The sequence below is a fragment of the Aquarana catesbeiana genome, linkage group LG03 (assembly GCF_042186555.1).
Source record: "Aquarana catesbeiana isolate 2022-GZ linkage group LG03, ASM4218655v1, whole genome shotgun sequence".
Classification (NCBI taxonomy): domain Eukaryota; kingdom Metazoa; phylum Chordata; class Amphibia; order Anura; family Ranidae; genus Aquarana; species Aquarana catesbeiana.
The window spans coordinates 89439982-89459287 of record NC_133326.1 but is presented as its reverse complement, the minus strand read 5'-3'; the positions used below and the strand labels follow the sequence as shown (position 1 = coordinate 89459287).

General features: G+C 45.0%; 1 protein-coding gene and 1 pseudogene across 1 annotated transcript in view; both read right to left on the bottom strand.

The window, feature by feature from the left end:
- Window positions 1–19306, bottom strand: part of LIPC (lipase C, hepatic type) — a 307115-nt gene that overhangs the window by 212949 nt on the left and 74860 nt on the right. The window lies entirely within an intron of this gene.
- On the bottom strand, window positions 408–12080 carry LOC141131137 (uncharacterized; annotated as a pseudogene).

The following is a 19306-nucleotide window of genomic DNA, read 5'->3' as shown; positions in this document are numbered from 1 at the left end:
GCAGGGGCAAGGAAGAGTCATGGCTCTATCTGTCTTATGGACGCATAGAGCAGGGCTTGGGAGCAAGCAGGCACCAGTGCCCCCATAGCAAGTGACTTTCTATTGCAGGCACTGGTCAAGAGGGAGGAGCCAGGAGTGCCATTGGGTGACCCAAAAAGAGGAGAATCTGGGCTGCTCTGTGCAAAACCACTGCACAGAGCAGGTAAGTATGACATGTCTGTTATTCTTTTGTAAAAAAAAAACCCAGAACCTTTAATATCACTTTAATTAAGAAATTTCCAACAAATCTAAATTGTGGACACATATCGGACCTTATAACACAGAACTTAAAATCAATGTGTTTCGTGACCACAAACTGCTTCTGGAGGGTATGTGTGGTAGCAGAGGTCCGTTCATCATGTCCAGTTTCAAATCACAATTATATCTGTGAACAATCATAACAATCATATTAACAATCATAACATATATTTAAATGATATAATAAACATAAATATAAACTAAGCAAAAAAAAAAAACACAACAACAAAAAAACACATTTTCTGTCCTACAATTATCATAGTGTTCCAAAGAGGAGATATTTTTTTCCCTTTCCCTCCTCTTTAGCACATTATGATATTTATGGGACAGAAAACATATATATGGCTTTTGTTGTTTTTTTGCTTAGTTTGTATTTATATTTACTATATATTAAATTATTTAAACGTATCTTTAATAATATGTTATGATTGTTCACAGATATAATTGTAATTTCATATAGGAAATGATGAGCTAGCCTCTGCTTCACAGTAAATCCTATAGAATTGATTTGTGATTGCAAATTGTATCAATTTTAAGCTTTGTGTAAAAGCTATGTGATTTGGAACTAATATGATGGGTTTTAATGATGTATCCTTTAAATAAATAATAAAATATGTTTTTTCTTATTACAAAATTGTATGCTGTGCAATATAATAGAATCCTTCTCTGAGGTAGTCTTAAAGTTCCCCATTTTTTCCCCAGAATCAGGTGTTCCAAATAGGGGGTCAATGATTTAAAATGAAACAGTAATACCTTGGATTGCGAGTAACGAGGTTTACGAGCATTTTGCAATACGAGCTATTATCTTTTATTAATTCTGACTCGGTTTGCGAGCGTGTCTGATTCAAGCCTCTGGGGTGTGCAGTACCGCATTTGGCCAGATGTGCGGGGATGCTCAGAGACACTCGGAAGCACTCGGAAACACTCCTTTCCCAAGTGTCTCCGAGCCTCTCTGACTGCATCCGAGCAGCTCTGAGCAGTCTAATGCCCCGTACACATGGTCGGATTTTCCCACGGAAAATGTTAGATGGGAGCTTTTTGTTGGAAATTCCGACCGTGTGTAGGCTCCATCGGAATTCCCATCACACAAAATTTGAGAGCTGGTTCTCAAATTCTCCGACAACAAAATTCCGTTGTCGTAAATTCCGATCATGTGTACACAATTCCAACGCACAAAGTTCCACGCATGCTCGGAATCAAGCAGAAGAGCAGCACTGGCTATTGAACTTCATTTTTCTCGGCGCACGTCGTACGTGTTGTACATCACTGTGTTAATGATGTTCGGAATTTCCGACAAGTTTTGTGTGACTGTGTGTATGCAAGACAAGTTTCAGCCAACATCCGTCGGAAAAAATCCATGGATTTTATTGTCATAATTTCCGATTGTGCGTACAGGGCATTAGAGTGTTTCCGAGTGTCTCCGGTACCCCCCCCCCACCTCTGGCCACATGCGGTACTGCATGCAATAGCAGTCAATGTGGAACTAATTATCTGAGTTTCCATTGACTCCTATGGGAAAACTTGCTTTGATATATGAGTGCTTTGGATTACAAGCATTCTTCTGGAACGAATTATGCTCGTAATCCAAGGTACCACTGTATAGGGAATATGTAGTTGTAACCTTTCTTGTTTAAATTCCAGATGTCTAGGGTCTGATGATTTATTTGCTATTGATGTGTATGATTTTACCATACCTAGGTCAAAAGAACTCTCTTATGCCCTGTACACATGACCGGTTTTGCAGTCGGAATAAACTCTGAAGGTTTTTCCGACTGAATTCCGCTCAAGCTGTCTTGCATACACATGGTCACATCAAATTCTGACCATCAAGAATGCGGTGACGTACGAGGCACTAGAAAAAGGAAGTTCAATAGCCAGAGCGCCACCCTTTGGGCTCCTTCTGCTAATCTCGTCGGAACAGCATACAGACGAGCGTTTTTTCCGATAGTAATTTGTTCTGTCGGAAAAATATAGAACATGTTCTCTATCTAAGTCCGTCTGAATTTTTGACGGAAAAAGTCCGATGGGGCATACACACGGTCGGAATATACGATGAAAAGCTCCCATCAGACTTTTTCTGACGGAAATTCCGACCGTGTGTACGCGGCAAAAGGCCCACAGAAAGAAGGTTGTGAGTGGCTATGAGTCTGGCAAGGGAAATCAATCATCCCACTGGAAAAAATATAAGTGATTTCAAATCACTGCTAACTTGTTTAAGACCTGGCAGGCTCAGCAAATTCAGTCCAAAAGGTGAAAGCTGATACTAAAAGAAATTTAAAAATATAATCAGTGAACCGGCATGTATCTTTTGCAACATTTGCTGCATGCATCTACCATCAGAAAGATCTTTATGAGAGTTATTCCAGAAAAAAAAGTCTTTGCAGGCATACAGGCTTTCCGTGACAATGTATTTATGGTGTACGATTATCAAACAGAGATAATTTATCTCATTTCAGTTCTCAGCAGTTCTCAGAGAAAATTCTTCTCCTCTGGCACCCTGTTTATGAAGTAGAGAACAGTTCTCAGGAGGAGAGGAGATGTTTTTCCTCTGAGAACACGAGATCTGTGTAGAAGGAGGAGGGCTGCTTGTGATCTCGTTTTGACCCTAGCGCACATTTTGGCACAGGTTATTTTAACACGCATTTTGGTGTGGTTTGTAACTAGGGTTGCCACCTCATGCCTTTAGGCCTAATTCACACCTATGCATTTTTAGTGCTTTTTGTATTTTGCAGATTTGCTCTACAGAACGTGTTCCATAAGAAACCATGTTAAATGGGCTGCTGTGCAAATCCGCAAAATGCAAAAAGCACTAAAAATGCATAGTTGTGAATCAGGCCTAAAACCCAAAAACATATGAATTACACAGGTTCTGGGGCTAATTTAAAGCAGTTAAGGCACCAAGTGAGATTAATTACCACCTTAATCACCCACAGAACCTGTCTAATTAATATATGTTCAGGTTTAAAGGGATGAGGTGGCAACTCTATTTGTAACGCACATTTTGGCGCTTCTTTTAGCATGTAGTTTGACACTTTTTTAACGTGCATTTTGATTAGCTGTTTATGTGTATTTTGACAAACAGCACATTTGCTAGCCACTTTTGGGGTGCCATTAACAATTAATGGCACCGCAAGCATATCATGCATTTTGCATGTGTTTCCGGAATGCACACAAAAACGCAGGTAAAAAATGAGCCAAAATACATGTTATAAAAGCACCAAAATGCACAAAAAAATGTGCTAAAATGCATTTTAAAAAACAAGCCAAAATGTGTGATGAAAAAAGCATCAAAAAGTGCATCAAAAACTGTACCAAAATACACACAAAAAAAGGCCCAAAAAGCCAAATTGAAATGTTAAAGTTGGGGCCCAACATGCTTGATGAATATGTGTGGCCAGTTCACTTTCTGATTCAACTTTGACTTTAAAGTTGAGCTTTGAACTGCAAATGAGTCTTTCAACATGATCATGACCTATAGCGCAATAGCAAATCCACAGAGGAATGGCTCAAAAAAGAACAAAATAGAGGGTTATGGAGTCAAAGCCCCGATTGGATTCCTGTTGAATGTGGTTGTAAACTCTTACATATACCCAGTGAAGTGATTGGCATCAGGTGATACCCAGAAATTAAACAAATCCTCCTACATAAGTTGTAGCTGTTTCTCTGCATTCTTCTCTACATCTGTTAAAAAGGATTCAAGCTTGTGTGAAAAAAAGGGGGCAGACAGCTGAAGTTACACTCTGTGGAGTTCAGTGAGGAGAGCTCTGAGAGGTGATTGTGGGGAAGCGACACACCCCCTTCACACTGGAACAGAGCTGAGATCCCTATTGGTGTCAGGAAAACTTGACAGAAGTGACTCATGCAGATAGCAGAGGAACAAAGCAGCAGACAGAAATTACACTTAATACTCCTAATTGAGACACTATACACTATGTATATACACTATACACTTGAGGGGATTTTGCATGGAGGAGTGGTTAAAATTTAACTGAATCAATGTCAGAAATTGGAAGGCAGTTATACAAAATGCATACAAAAAGTAATTTCTGCAAAAGGGGGCAATATCAGTTTCTGGAGTCTAGTGTGCTTACTTTCTAACAGTACACCATTACATCCATTGATATATGTGTTGCATAAATGATTGAAAAGACACTTTTTTCCAAACTTTTTTGTGTTTTATAATGCTTTCATCTGCAGGCATCTTAAATAAAGAATTACAATTTGCCTGTATAAATATGTGAAAAAACTATTTTCAAGGATGTACTTACTGTGGGGAAAAAATGATTTGATCCCCTGCATATTTTGTTTACCCACTTACAAAGAAATTAAGGTTCTATAACTTTTATCAAAGGTGAATTTTAAATGATGGAGACAGAATATCAACCAAAACTCCAGAAAAAAACATGTGATACAAATGTTATAAATTGAGTTGCAGTTCAGTAAGTAAAATAAGTATTTGATCCTCAAGAAAAACATGACTTAGTACTTGGTGGAGAAACCCTTGTTGGCAAGCACAGAGGTAAGATCTTCCTTGTAGTTGGTTACCAGGTTGCACACATCTCAGAAAGGTAAGATATGTCTTGCTAAGAGCACTGGGGTAAATTACATTTAAAGTAGAATTTTTAATTTATATTGAGAATTTATAATAAAGTATGGTTACCCACCGTTAAAGCTCAACTCCAACCAAAACATTTTCTTTTCACTTTTTGAATAAAGTGGGGAAAGTTTAGAAATGTTATCCATGGAACTCCAAAACAAGAAATGAGGAGAACAAGAGTCAATGGTACAGGGAGGCCCAGACAGCAAAAAAAAAAATGTTGTTTGCAGTCTCTGCTTAGATTAGAGGGACTTCTTGTCACCTTTAATTCCTTTATCCCTTGGTTTCTGGGAGAAGAAGTGAAGGGAAATCTTCTTGATTAAACACAGACAGTGTCAAAACTTGACAGAACATTTAACCCTACTCCACCTAATCCAAAACTAAGAAAAAAAATATTTAAATGCAATCTGATAAAGAATGTTTTGACTGGTGATGGGCTTTTAAGCCAGCTGGTGCATTTATATAAGAATGAGGAGGATGACAATGTTTTTGCTGCTGATAGATTTGGTCATCTATTTTAAAAGGCCCCAGTGTCACATGCCAAAATATTTTCTATAATGAGCATACATTCTCCTGACTATGCCCAACATATTTCCAAGACCAGACACTTTAATTTAATTAATTATATGGGAACATATGAGTTTTGCCAGATCCAGGGCTGCATCAATATTTTTCCCATTGTCATGAACCATATCATCTATTTATCATGGTTTTTTTTCAGTGGGAATGCAGTTCTGGCACCTCCAGCACTTAATTATTGTAATGGAAAGGGGTGCTGGGGTGTGTTTCAGGGTCTATTGATACTGGCTGCTGTGGATCCATTGTCGCTGGAGAAGATCTATTTTTTCAGAGGGTCTATTGTTGCTGGGGAGGTCTATTGTTGCTGGGAAGGTCTATTGTTTCTGGAGGGGGGGTCTATTGTTGCTGAGGGTGGGTCTTATTTTGCTAGGGGGTCAGTTGCTAGGAGGACTCTACTGTTGAGAGGGGGGGGTCTATTGTTGTTGGGTGCTGGAGGGTCTATTGAAGCTGGTTGCAGGAAGATTTGTTGTTGCTATCGGGGGCCTATTGTTGCTGAGGGGTGTATATTATTGGAAGCGGTCCATTATTGCTGAGGGGATCTGTTGTTGATGAGGGGGTCTAATGTTGCTGGCTGCAGGGGATCTATTTTACTGCTTTTCTTGTTATCATTGACAAATCCCATACAAATTGCTTAGCACCACAAATGTTACTTGGTTCTGTATTCTCTAAAAGGGACGTTACCGGGAGGTGGGTAGGGGTTGGAACCAAGGGATGGTGCTCCAAGGTGGGTAGAGGGTGGAGACAAGGGGTGAATGTGAAAGGGGGGGTTCCTGCACCTATTCTCTGAGAAAAAAGTAGTGAGGAAGTTGCCATGAAGTATAGACCATGTACAGTTGCAAACAACAATACTTTTTTAGTGTAAAGGACAGCACAGCCAAATCCTTAATACAGATTAGTGCAAGACCACAATTGTCCATTACAATCACACTTTACTTGGCTGCTCACAGTATTTCTTCCCATGTTCCTTTGTACCATTTGGGATTGAGCAGAAAATGAACTGTCTGTTGATGTTGGGGAGTTTATATGATTAAAATTCTGTCACAATTGTTAAAATAATCTTTAGCATTAGCATTTTTTCTTGCAGATGATTGGATGGTGGAAGTCAGCAGAGCTTCCCCTCATTTACCAAGCTCTGGAGCAAATGCCCTTGCAGAGTGCAACTGTATTTGCAAAGTGTTGTCTACTTGCCTTTAATGTACTGCATCAACCCCATTGAGTTTTAAAGATAACAATGATGAAGAGAAAGAAAATATTTTATAGAGAAGGATTCTGAAGATCATTGGGATGCCTTTAACCACTTGCCGACCGGCTCACGCCGATATACGTTGGTAAAATGGCACCGCTGGGCGAACCGCGGTACCATACAGCGGTTCCTTTAAGAGCCATAGCAGGCATGCGCGTGTCCGCTGCACAGCAGGAACCCTCTGCACATTGTCGGCGGGTGTGATAGCTGATCGCGGGCACGAGAACCATACACACCTAAATCCCGGTTCTGACAGGGGAGGAGAGACAGATCAGGTGTTCCTACTAAGTAGTAACAACGATCTGGCTCCATCTTATACTTTAATTCTGTGTACAAACAAACACTGTTAAACATGGACTTCTGCAATGAAAGGTTTTATCAGATACTATAACTATTCCTGATTGGCTTAAAAAGACAGTGGGGTTGATTTACTAAAATTAGAGAGTGGAATATCTGGTGCAGCTTGTGACGAACGCGGGTGTCAGATCCCTGCCCTCCTCACTAACTTGCAATGAAGGACCGGCCAACCTCACACCATGCTGTCACTTACGTAACAATGCCACTCTCAGCTGCGCCCAGCACAAAGATTTTCCAGCTTGCGGGACCACAATCTAGGTGCGAGCAGCCTGAGAGTGATTGTCACTGGGCTAATTACACAATTAACCCTTTAACTGCCACCACCCCCGTTTAAAAGACCGAGCCGGGGGAGACTCGTAATTTTAGCAATACCAATTGTAATTTTAGAATAAGCGTCTGCCACACACACTGCCACCACAGGCAGGTCTGCTCAGAGTCTTACTCTACAACAGTAGCGCCCTTCAAGAGGCAGGTTCGTTTATAGCTTGCATTAAGAGCTTTAGAGACAAGGTTAACACTTTTCAACATAAGGGTTTATTATGAAAAGGTCAAAGTTGGTGCAAATAAAATATTTACAGAAAAAAGATGTTTCAAAAAGATAAAGACAATATACAGCCACAAAGCAATAAGGTAGAATTGGGAAGAAAGAATACTTGCAATTAATGTCGAAGGTTGATCAGAGTTCGATCGATGAGCTAGGTAATCGGTTCTCGACTTGGCAGATGTTTCTTCTTGGATGGTAAAAGGAGAACTGCCCATTGTCTTGGCATCTCCTCTTTTCTGTCAAATCAAAGGGTGTGTTGACAGTGACCAATAACCAATCGTCTGGTCATCTTGTTTAGGGGTTGGTTGCTGGGAGGTGTCTACACTCATGACCACGTCCCAGGGAGATTTTGTAATACATATTCATATATCTGCATCTATAGTGTTTACAGACTCCAAATATCCATATTATTACTCAACTTGAGATTTCCTTCAAAACAAGTCTAAACATGCAATATCTATAATGTATAGCCTGCTTTGGAGGAGTAAGTGGTACCAGTGGTTTCCCATAAGACCGGACATAGGGGTGTCTTGAAATGTTACAAATTATCTGAGGAAACTAAATATGTCCATATTATGGCTGTGCTATTACTAAGTCAGAAGTTATGAAACATGCTGAAATTTCATACTTATTCCACTGAGGTGTATTCAGACAATTTACAACCGGGGCCTGTTAGGTCTCTGAATGGAGAGGGTGACAGTTTTACGACAGGCCTGAACGCTCTGCCCTTTCAACAGCAGTTACTGACCTAGCCTGGTTCTGTTTTCTCTGTTGAGATAACCTTTTCTGTTGAACTTAAAAAGCTTTGAATTCTTAAGACAAAGGAGGAGGGAGGAGGGAGTTCAGATTTCTCTGTAATGTTACATGGTTAGCCAAACTGTCATGGCTACTTCCACACAAGATGGCAGCTAGCTACAGCTTTTCATGTCCCGTACGTGATATCGTTACACCTCCCCCTTAGGTGGTTGCATGGGAGGGAACTACAATTTCCCTCCTGACACAACCGACTCCTGCGGGCTCAGCTTGTCGTGACAGCCCATCAGCATTGCCATGGGCGCTGCCTTTCTTATGCTGGATGGTGAAATCGTATTGCTGCAGAATTAGGCTCCACCGAAACAGTTTGCCATTCTTCCCAGCCACACGATTTAGCCAGCTCAAGGGATTGTGATCCGTGATCACAGTGAAGTGCCGTCCATAAGGGTACGTTTGTAACTTCTGGAGAGCCCACATGATCGCAGGACACTCCTTTTCTATCGTGGCATATGCTACTTCCCTGGGAAGCAGCTTCCTGCTCAGGTAAAGAATGGGATGCTCCTCTCCGGCCTCGTCCACCTGGCTCAGGACTGCACCCAATCCATAGGCAGAGGCATCCCTCTGCACAAGTAAACGGCGGGTGAAGTCTGGAGCCTGCAGCACAGGGGCACTGGCCAGCGCCTCCTTCAAGGCCTGAAATGCCTGCTCACATTCTGGTGTCCAAGACACCACCTTGGGCAGTTTCTTTTGGTTAGGTCAGTCAGAGGTTTGGCCAGGCTACTGTAGTTACATACAAATTTCCTATAGTAGCCAGCGGTCCCCAAGAAAGACATAACCTGCTTTTTGGTTTGGGGGGTAGGCCAGGCCAGGATGGCCTCAACCTTCCCTGTCTCGGGTTTCAGGGTACCTCCTCCTACCTGGTGTCCCAAGCACTGCACATCAGTCATGCCAATCTGACAATTACTGGGTTTGACAGTCAGATTGGCAGCTGTCAGTTGGTCCAAGACCTGTGACAGGTGCACCAGGTGTTCTTCCCAGACAGGGCCAATCACTCCAGGGCTTCTTGAGCCGACCATTTCACAAGGTTCCACCCCTCCTCGTAGGTCATCCATGACCCCCGGAGAAGTGGCTGGCGTGTTCTCAACCCCAACTAGCATTGCCTTACATGCAGACAAGCCACATGGGGTGGTGAAGGCTGACTCGTCCTGAGCCTTCCGTGTTAGGGGGGTTGGTCCACGCCCCCTGCTCAGGTCAATGATGGTGAGACAGCGGGCACCTACCAGCTGCTCTGACCCCTCATGGTTCCTGGGCATGGGGAAGGCCACAACAACAGGGCTGGCATTCAGCCCTTCAAGGGCTCCTGGAAGCCTGGTTGTCTGATCCCTTTTGGGGGCTGGGACTACCAGTGGCGCCCAGACTGTCCGAACTCCCTGAATGACCCCTAACTGCATAATTTCCTCAGTCTCCTTTGCCCCGCCTGTCTGCGCCTCCTGCAAGGCAAGGTGGGCTGCAAGGGTGAGGGGAGGATACACCTGGCCGTCCACCTTGTGGACGCCATGGGGTGCCCTCCCAGGGTTTCCCATGACCCAAACACAGCATGCTGTAAGCACTGCCAGCATCATGGGTGCCTGGAGGGGAAGGAAAGGTGAGTGGGACTGAAGGCCCAAGCACACTCCCTGAGTGTCAGCTATCACTTCTAGCAGGGCACCTAACTCTTTCCTTTCAGGTATACGATCTCTGCTAATGACAGGCGCTGTGCTGGGACATTGTGTGAACATCAAGCTAGGCCACAAACCATTGTGTTTTACTCCAGCCCTGTCCTTCTTGATTTCACCTGGGCCTTCACAGACCATATCAGGTGACACCTTCAACACATTCCCCTTAGGCTGACTGAACACAGTGAGCAACTGTGTAACCCTTTCAGTCTCCAGGCCTCCTGCCTGTAGACCAGTACAGCCTCTCTGCCCACTGTCCCTCTCACGCTTTTGTTTATTTTTCTCAGCAGGGGAGCTAACAGCTGGCCTGCTGAACACTGCAAAGCCTTTGTCTCTCAGCAGTGCTGGCTGAGGCGTGGGACTACAAGTGCCAACCAGCCATCCTGTGGCACACAAGGACAACTGCTGGGGTGTAGTCAAGGCAGAATACTCTGGGTCAGAATCAGGAATGGGGCCACCTGGGCCACTTCTGGGCTCTGCCGCCAGAGACTCTATCTTCTTCACCCTCCCAGCATTGTGGGTGACCTCCAACAAAGACATAACATCATTACATTCAGTAATTACATTCTTAACATCAGCTACACAAGCATTTGATATCGGCACATGCAAGGGGGCCTCCTCTCCTTCTGTAGGTGAAGAAGACCCCTGTACCTCAACTCCACCCTCCCCCTCCCTCTGTCCATCCACAGGTTGCCCAGATATTACCCCAACATCTGTAAACAGTACCTTGGTAGGTCCAGAGAGTTCCGTGGGAGCATCCTGGGTGCTTTTAGCAGGGGCATAGTAAGAAACAAGGGTACCTAAATCAGCACCCCACAACACCGCAGTGGGGATCTCTTCCGAGACTCCCACTTCTCTCATCCCACTTCCGGCACCCCAATCAATAAAAACATAGGCACAGGGTACTCGTGAGCGGGTCCCCCCGACTCCAGTGAGGGTAAAAAACTTTCCAGGGATGATGTCACTTCTTTCTATCACCTCTGGTCTGACCAAAGTGACTTCAGCTCCTGTGTCATGGACACCAGTAACGATCCGGTGGCCCATGGTGACTGGCTGCAAGTTGGCGGTGGTTACCCGAGTTTTCCTGCGGACGAACAGCACGGAAGAAGGGTTGCTGGCCGGATGGCCAGGTGATGTCGTCTTCTTCTGCTCAGGGCACTGCGTCCTGAGATGTCCGGCTTCCCCACAGTTGTAGCATTTGCGTTTGTCAGTTAGGAAGGCCTTGGTTCCAGGAGCTGCAGGTTCCGGCTGCTGAGGAATTTGGTTGGTAGGCAGAGGAGGGGTTGCCGTGTGCGATTTCCCTCCTTTCCAGCCATTCGGAGGGGCCTTGCGATGGTCAGATACCCGAGAGTGGATATAGGTATCTTCCAGTTCTGCTGCTGCTTTGGCAGAGGTTGGCTTTCGCTCTAGCACAAACTGTCTGACGTCTGTAGGACAGATGTGCAAAAGTTGATCTTCAATCATAAGATCTTCCAGAGATTCAAAAGAATCGGCTTTCAAGCCTTTAGTCCACTGCCGGAATGTGGTGCGTAAGCGACCCACCACATCCATGTATGAGTCCCCAGGTCCCTTTTGCAAGGACCTAAAACGCTTCCGGTACACTTCCGGGGTTAGCTGAAACTTTTAAATGATTGCAGCCTTTGGGGCCTCATAATCGTCGCACTGCTCCTCTGGCAGTTCGACATAAGCATCCAGGGCCTTGCCTCGTAGCCCTGGCGTCAGGTACCGGGCCCATTGTGCTGGGGGCAGATGGTACTGACGGCAAGGTTTTTCAAACGACAGTACATACACGTCAATGTCACTGTCCTTTTCCATAACTGGAAACTTGACTGCCGGGGTCACTGGCAGAGAGGCATCCCTGTGCTCTAGGGATCCGAGGTTCTGAGCCTGTCGCTGCTGCTGGAGCCTAGCCATCTCCAGTTCGTGCCGACGATCAGCCTCCCTCTCAGCCTGCTGTTCCTCTCGCTCAGCCCTGCGTTCCTCTCGCTCAGCCTGGCGTTCCAGAAACTGCAGGTACACCACAGGATCCGTCTTCCTGAGGTTTTGTAGAGTTTTTTGCATTTGAAGAGAGTCTATGATGGTTTCAGGCAATCTGATGCTGGCCTGCTCTTGTGATGGCTTAGAGGTAACAATCCGTGGTATTCCAGTGTCAGTCTTTGCTTGCCCATCTGGTGAGGCCGCCTCTGAACCACTGGGCTCTAGAGTAGCGGAAACCCTTTCTGTGACGAACGCGGGTGTCAGATCCCTGCCCTCCTCGCTAACTTGCAACGAAGGACCGGCCAACCTCACACCACGCTGTCACTTACGTAACAATGCCACTCTCAGCTGCGCCCAGCACAAAGATTTTCCAGCTTGCGGGACCACAATCTAGGTGCGAGCAGCCTGAGAGTGATTGTCACTGGGCTAATTACACAATTAACCCTTTAACTGCCACCACCCCCGTTTAAAAGACCGAGCCCGAGGAGACTCGTAATTTTAGCAATACCAATTGTAATTTTAGAATAAGCGTCTGCCACACACACTGCCACCACAGGCAGGTCTGCTCAGAGTCTTACTCTACAACAGTAGTGCCCTTCGAGAGGCAGGTTCGTTTATAGCTTGCATTAAGAGCTTTAGAGACAAGGTTAACACTTTTCAACATAAGGGTTTATTATGAAAAGGTCAAAGTTGGTGCAAATAAAATATTTACAGAAAAAAGATGTTTCAAAAAGATAAAGACAATATACAGCCACAAAGCAATAAGGTAGATTTGGGAAGAAAGAATACTTGCAATTAATGTCCGAAGGTTGATCAGAGTTCGATCGATGAGCTAGGTAATCGGTTCTTGACTTGGCAGATGTTTCTTCTTGGATGGTAAAAGGAGAACTGCCCATTGTCTTGGCATCTCCTCTTTTCTGTCAAATCAAAGGGTGTGTTGACAGTGACCAGTAACCAATCGTCTGGTCATCTTGTTTAGGGGTTGGTTGCTGGGAGGTGTCTACACTCATGACCACATCCCAGGGAGATTTTGTAATACATATTCATATATCTGCATCTATAGTGTTTACAGACTCCAAATATCCATATTATTACTCAACTTGAGATTTCCTTCAAAACAAGTCTAAACATGCAATATCTATAATGTATAGCCTGCTTTGGAGGAGTAAGTGGTACCAGTGGTTTCCCATAAGACCGGATATAGGGGTGTCTTGAAATGTTACAAATTATCTGAGGAAACTAAATATGTCCATATTATGGCTGTGCTATTACTAAGTCAGAAGTTATGAAACATGCTGAAATTTCATACTTATTCCACTGAGGTGTATTCAGACAATTTACAACCGGGGGCTGTTAGGTCTCTGAATGGAGAGGGTGACAGTTTTTCGACAGGCCTGAACGCTCTGCCCTTTCAACAGCAGTTTACTGACCTAGCCTGGTTCTGTTTTCTCTGTGGAGATAACCTTTTCTGTTGAACTTAAAAAGCTTTGAATTCCTAAGACAAGGGAGGAGGGAGTTCAGATTTCTCTGTAAGGTTACATGGTTAGCCAAACTGTCATGGCTACTTCCACACAAGATGGCAGCTAGCTACAGCTTTACATGTCCCAAACGTGATATCGTTACACAGCTGTGCATAGAACCTTCCATTTTTTTTTTTTTTTTCAAAGCTTAATTGGACAAACTGAAGTTAGAAGTTGATTGGCTACCATGTACAGTTGCTCCAGATTTTGCAGTCTCCAGTTTTAGTAAACCAACCCCACTGAACCATAATTGGGTACCTTACTCCAAGGGGAATTAAGGAAAATATTTTTCTTTATGCAGATGATACCTTGATATATTTAGATAGAAAGCTATAGTTTGTGCATATATTACTCAGGATCATTGAATAATTTGACACATTTTAGCACTAAAAGTTAACTGGGACAAATGCATTATATTTCCCATTGAACCAACACAGTTTATAGTTTTCCCATATAGATATTTTGTTTAAATGGCTCAACAAATTCAAATATTTAGGAATTATGATTCAATACTCCCTACAAGACTATGTTATATGGAACGTGACCCCACTAGTTAAGACAATGGCAGCCAAACATAAATCCTTCCTATTAAACCTACTGGGGTGCATATAACTTATTTAAATTGATCTATTTCCCAAAGTTCCTGTATGTCCTGTATTCAGCCACGGTGTATATTCCAAACAAATATTTTATATCCATACACTCCTTATATTTCTCATTTATATGAAATAAGAAGCATGTATGCCACACAATAACAGATGCAGTCTGTATGTCCATAAAGATATCTCTAATATTACTATTGGGCAGTTTAACTGACTTATGTTAATGAACTTGCTTAGTCCTTCAGTTGAAAATGTGGCCACTGCTTTAGCAGCAGCAATACAGGAATCATATGAGAGGCTGACAAATCAACTGTTCAGACCCCCCCTCCATCACTGTGACAAAAACTCACCTCTAGGTATAAGTGTAAGAACATGGCACAAAGTGCCATAAGGGTACCGAGGTGGGATCCTGACCTAATACTGCTCTATGGTTACATTTAAACTCCAAAACTTTCTACGAGTATGCAGATACAGTGTGGCGGGGTTAGAGAGGGATTCATCATTTTATATGAAATTTGTCCGCTTGTCTCTTTCGAGCACATGAAAAATAACTTTGAGTCATGATATTCAGGCTCAACTAGGATTGCAGACTCTGACTATACTAGTCTCTCCTATTGAAAGTCTACCACCTTCATCAGCAGTTTCCAAACAGGTGACAAGCATCGACTGTTTTTTCCAGCCACATACGTCTGCTCTTTATTAGGGATGGACAAACAGTTCGGGCCAAATTTTCGCTGTTCATACGATCAACGACCAGCCAAACAAACGGGTTGTTCGACCATTTGTTCAGTCCCCTGAACTGACCACAATGCATTGCGGAGCTGAACAGAGCATTGCAAGCCCTGATTGGCTAAAACAGTGCAAGCTTCAGCCAATCAGGGCACAGAGTCATGATTGGACACTGTCATCATGACTTTATCCAATCATGGCTCATTCCCGCCCCACAGTATAAAAGTATTCTTTCAATGGCAGCCATTTTCAGTGTGATTTTGGCATGGAGAGAGATGGAACAGGGCTCTGTTCAGTGCTATTAGTTAATTAGTGTGCTATACAGTGCTATTTTGCTTCAATTGTCAGTGTAGAATATTAGTTTAGTGTCAATCTAGGGATAGTGTGAGTGTAGTGAGGAGGACCATCATTCAACATTGCTTAGTGTGCAGCTAAGAGTAGGGACAGCTCAGATAGTTTCACTGTAGTGTAGCGAGACCAAGTCATTCATACAGACATTAGTGTAGAGTAGGGACAGCTCAGATAGTTTCAGTGTAGTGTAGTGAGACCATGTCAGTAATCTTGACATTAGTGTATAGCTAGAGTAGGGACAGTTCAGATAGCATCAGTGTAGTGACGGTTGAACACTGTCTATTTCATTGCGTTACTGCCAGTTTAACGCCATTTACTTCTGTGTGTGTTACTGCCAGCTTAACACCATATAGTTTTGTGTGCGTTACAGCCAGTTTAATGCCATATAGTTCTGTGTGCATTACTGCCAGTTTTGAACGCCATATAGTTTTGTGCACATTACAGCCAGTTTAACGCCATATAGTTCTGTGTGTGTTACTGCCAGTTTAACTCCATGTAGTTCTGTGTGCGTTACTGCCAGTTTAACGCCATATAGTTTTTTGCGTTACTGCCAGTTTAACCCCATATAATTTTGTGTGCGTTACTGCAAGTTTAACGCCATATAGTTCCGTGTGCGTTACTGCCAGTTTAACGCCATATAGTTCTGTGTGAGTTACTGCCAGTTTAACGCCATATAGTTCTGTGCGTTACTGCCAGTTTAATGCCATTTACTTCTGTGTGCGTTACTGCCAGTTTAACGCCATATAGTTCTGTGCGTGTTACTGCCAGTTTAAGGCCATATAATTCTGTTTGCCTTACTGCCAGTTTAACGCCATATAGTTTTGTGCATTACTGCCATTTTAACGCCAATTACTTCTGTGTGCCTTACTGCCAGTTTAACGCCATATAGTTATGTGCCTTACTGTACGTTTGGCACATTATATTGCAGTATATTATAGTGTATCCGTGAAGTGTGTCTGTGCAGTGTGAGTACTCAAAGTAAAGTGCACCAAACACCTCTTTACATTGATTAAAGTGCATCTACGTACAGATTTCAACTTCTTCTTTACATTTTCTTATGATCACCGCCCCCTCCCTCCCAATAATGTCTGGAAGAACAACAAGGAAAGGCAGACGTTCCCAAGGCACTGTAAGGGGGCCAGCAACAAATGTGTCCACAGGCAAAGGTAAAAGTCATGGTCAGTCCTCTGCCCCATCTGCTTCAGCGGAAATAAAATACAGTCCCTGGCACCCACATTCCCAGCATCTAAATGCAAGCTTGTCAAAGCTGTTGGCTCTCCAACTTCTGCCTTTCAGCCTGGTGGATTCTGCCCCCTTCTGTGAATTTGCACAAAGTGCTGTACCACAATGGCAGGTTCCAAGTCGCTACTACTTTTCATGTAAGGCCATTCCATCTCTCTACCATCACATGGAAGGGAATGTTATGGCATTGTTGGCAAGGCAGTAAGCAGTAAATTCCACCTTACTGCTGACATGTGGTCCAGCAAGCATGGACAGGGACGATATATTTCGTTCACAGCACACTGGGTAACGCTGCTTGCAACTCATAAAGATGCAGGACAGGGCTCAGTGCTGCAGCTTGTTGTGACCCCACATCTCCATACAGCTGGTGGTGATGATGCCAGACCTCCTCCTCCTCTGCCACCTCCATGCCCTCCTCTGCAGAATTGTCCTATGAACATCAGATACCCCTAAGCATTTAAAGGGCTATTCCCAGAGTCAGGCAAAAGGTGCCATGCAGTGCTTCAGCTGGTGTGTTTAGGGGACAGGAACCACACCGGAGCAGAGATTCTTGCAGCTCTGCAGGGACAGGCCCAGAGGTGGTTCACACCACACCACCTGGAGCCAGGAATGGTGGTGTGTGATAATGGCTCAAACCTCCTGTCTGCCGTTAGACAGGGAAAGTTGACACATGTGCCATGCCTGGCACATGTCCTCAATTTGTTGGTGCAGCATTTCCTAAATAAGTACCCAGGGTTGCAAGATGTGCGCTTTCAGGTGGTCATACACAGCCAGTGCTCCACTGGCTGAAATTCATCGGGAAATCAACCTGCCAGTAAACCGCCTGATTTGTGACATGCCCACCAGGTGGAACTTGACTTTGTTAATGCTTCAGCGGCTATACATGCAGCAGAGGGCCATCAATGAGTACCTGTGCAAATACGGCACAATGACAGGCTCACCATCATTCCTATGTCACAGAACACACAGGAGGAGAGAGGGGAGGAGGATGAGGAGGAGGATTCTGGCACTTTCATAGGCTTTGAAGAAGAGGAAGACATGCGTCAATCTGTAAGAGATGGCTTTCCAACCCCAAGACCCTTGGGAGTAGTACGTTGCTGGGAGGAGGAAGTTCCAGATGCTGTCATCCTGAGTGACCCCGAGGAGTCTGCTTCCCAAACCTCTGCAAATTTGAGGTGCATGGGCAACCTCATGCTTCAAAGCTTGCGATACATTAAAGAGGATTTTATTGAATGTTTTTACTGACTCCAGTAGGCTACAGTGTGGTGGAAAACTTATGCCGCATACACACGGTCGGACTTTCTAGAAAGCTAGGTCCGACGTACTTGCCGCCAGACTTCCGGCGGACTACCGCCGGACTTTCTGAACGGCCGAACTTGCCTACACACGGCCGGACTTTCCGGAATCCGGTCTTCCCGACGGACTTCCGCCGGACTTTCAGAATGAACGGACTTTCCCACACACGGACAAGTCCGTTCATTTTGAACGTGACTTGGGTACGACGGGACTAGAAAAGGAATTCAATCTCGCCGCTTTTTTTGGCGAGATTGAAACCTTGCGAGCCCCGTCGCAGGCCCTTAGGTCTGGTATGGAACTTTAAGGGGAACCCCCTACGCCGAAAAACCGGCGTGGGGGTCCCCCCAAAATCCATACGAGACCCCGATCCGAGCACGCAGCCCGGCCGGTCAGGAAAGGGGGTGGGGACGAACGAGCGCCCCCCCCCCCCTCCTGAACCGTACCAGGCCGCATGCCCTCAACATGGGGGGTTGCAAAGCACCTTGTCCCAATGTTGATGAGGACAAGGGCCTCTTCCCGACAACCCTGGCCGTTGGTTGTCGGGGTCTGCGGGCGGGGGGCTTATCGGAATCCGGGAGCCCCCTATAATAAGAGGGCCCCCAGATCCCGGCCCCCCCACCCTATGTGAATGAGTATGGGGTACATGGTACCCCTACCCATTCACCTAGGTAAAAAGTGTCAATAATAAAACACAACACAGGTTTTTAAAATAATTTATTAAACAGCTCCGGGGGGGTCTTCTTCCGTCTTCGGGGGTCCCTCTGGTTCATCTTCTCCCGGCGTCCGGTTGGTTCTTCTCCGCTCTCGACCACGCCCCCTAAAACGTCACAGTCCCAGCATGCCCAGGGACTGTGACATCATATGGGGGCGGGGTCTCCGCCTATATAAGTCACAACGCAGCCCTCAGAGACCAGTCCAGCCGGAGAGAGCGTCGTGTCAACATCTGGGGGAAGAGAAGAGAAGAGAACACAAGAAGCCAAGAAGCTAAGAAGCCCAGAAGTCCGGACCTCCGCTGGCAATAGAGCTACCTGAAGATAGCGGAGGGGCCGGCCGAAGACCTGGGACACCGGGAGAAGAGGCCGGAGAGCGGAGAAGAACCAACCGGACGCCGGGAGAAGATGAACCAGAGGGACCCCCGAAGACGGAAGAAGACCCCCCCCGGAGCTGTTTAATAAATTATTTTAAAAACCTGTGTTGTGTTTTATTATTGACACTTTTTACCTAGGTGAATGGGTAGGGGTACCATGTACCCCATACTCATTCACATAGGGTGGGGGGGCCGGGATCTGGGGGCCCTCTTATTATAGGGGGCTCCCGGATTCCGATAAGCCCCCCGCCCGCAGACCCCGACAACCAACGGCCAGGGTTGTCGGGAAGAGGCCCTTGTCCTCATCAACATGGGGACAAGGTGCTTTGTGGTGGGGGGGCACCGCAAGGTGCCCCCTCCCCCAAAGCAACCCCCCATGTTGAGGGCATGCGGCCTGGTACGGTTCAGGAGGGGGGG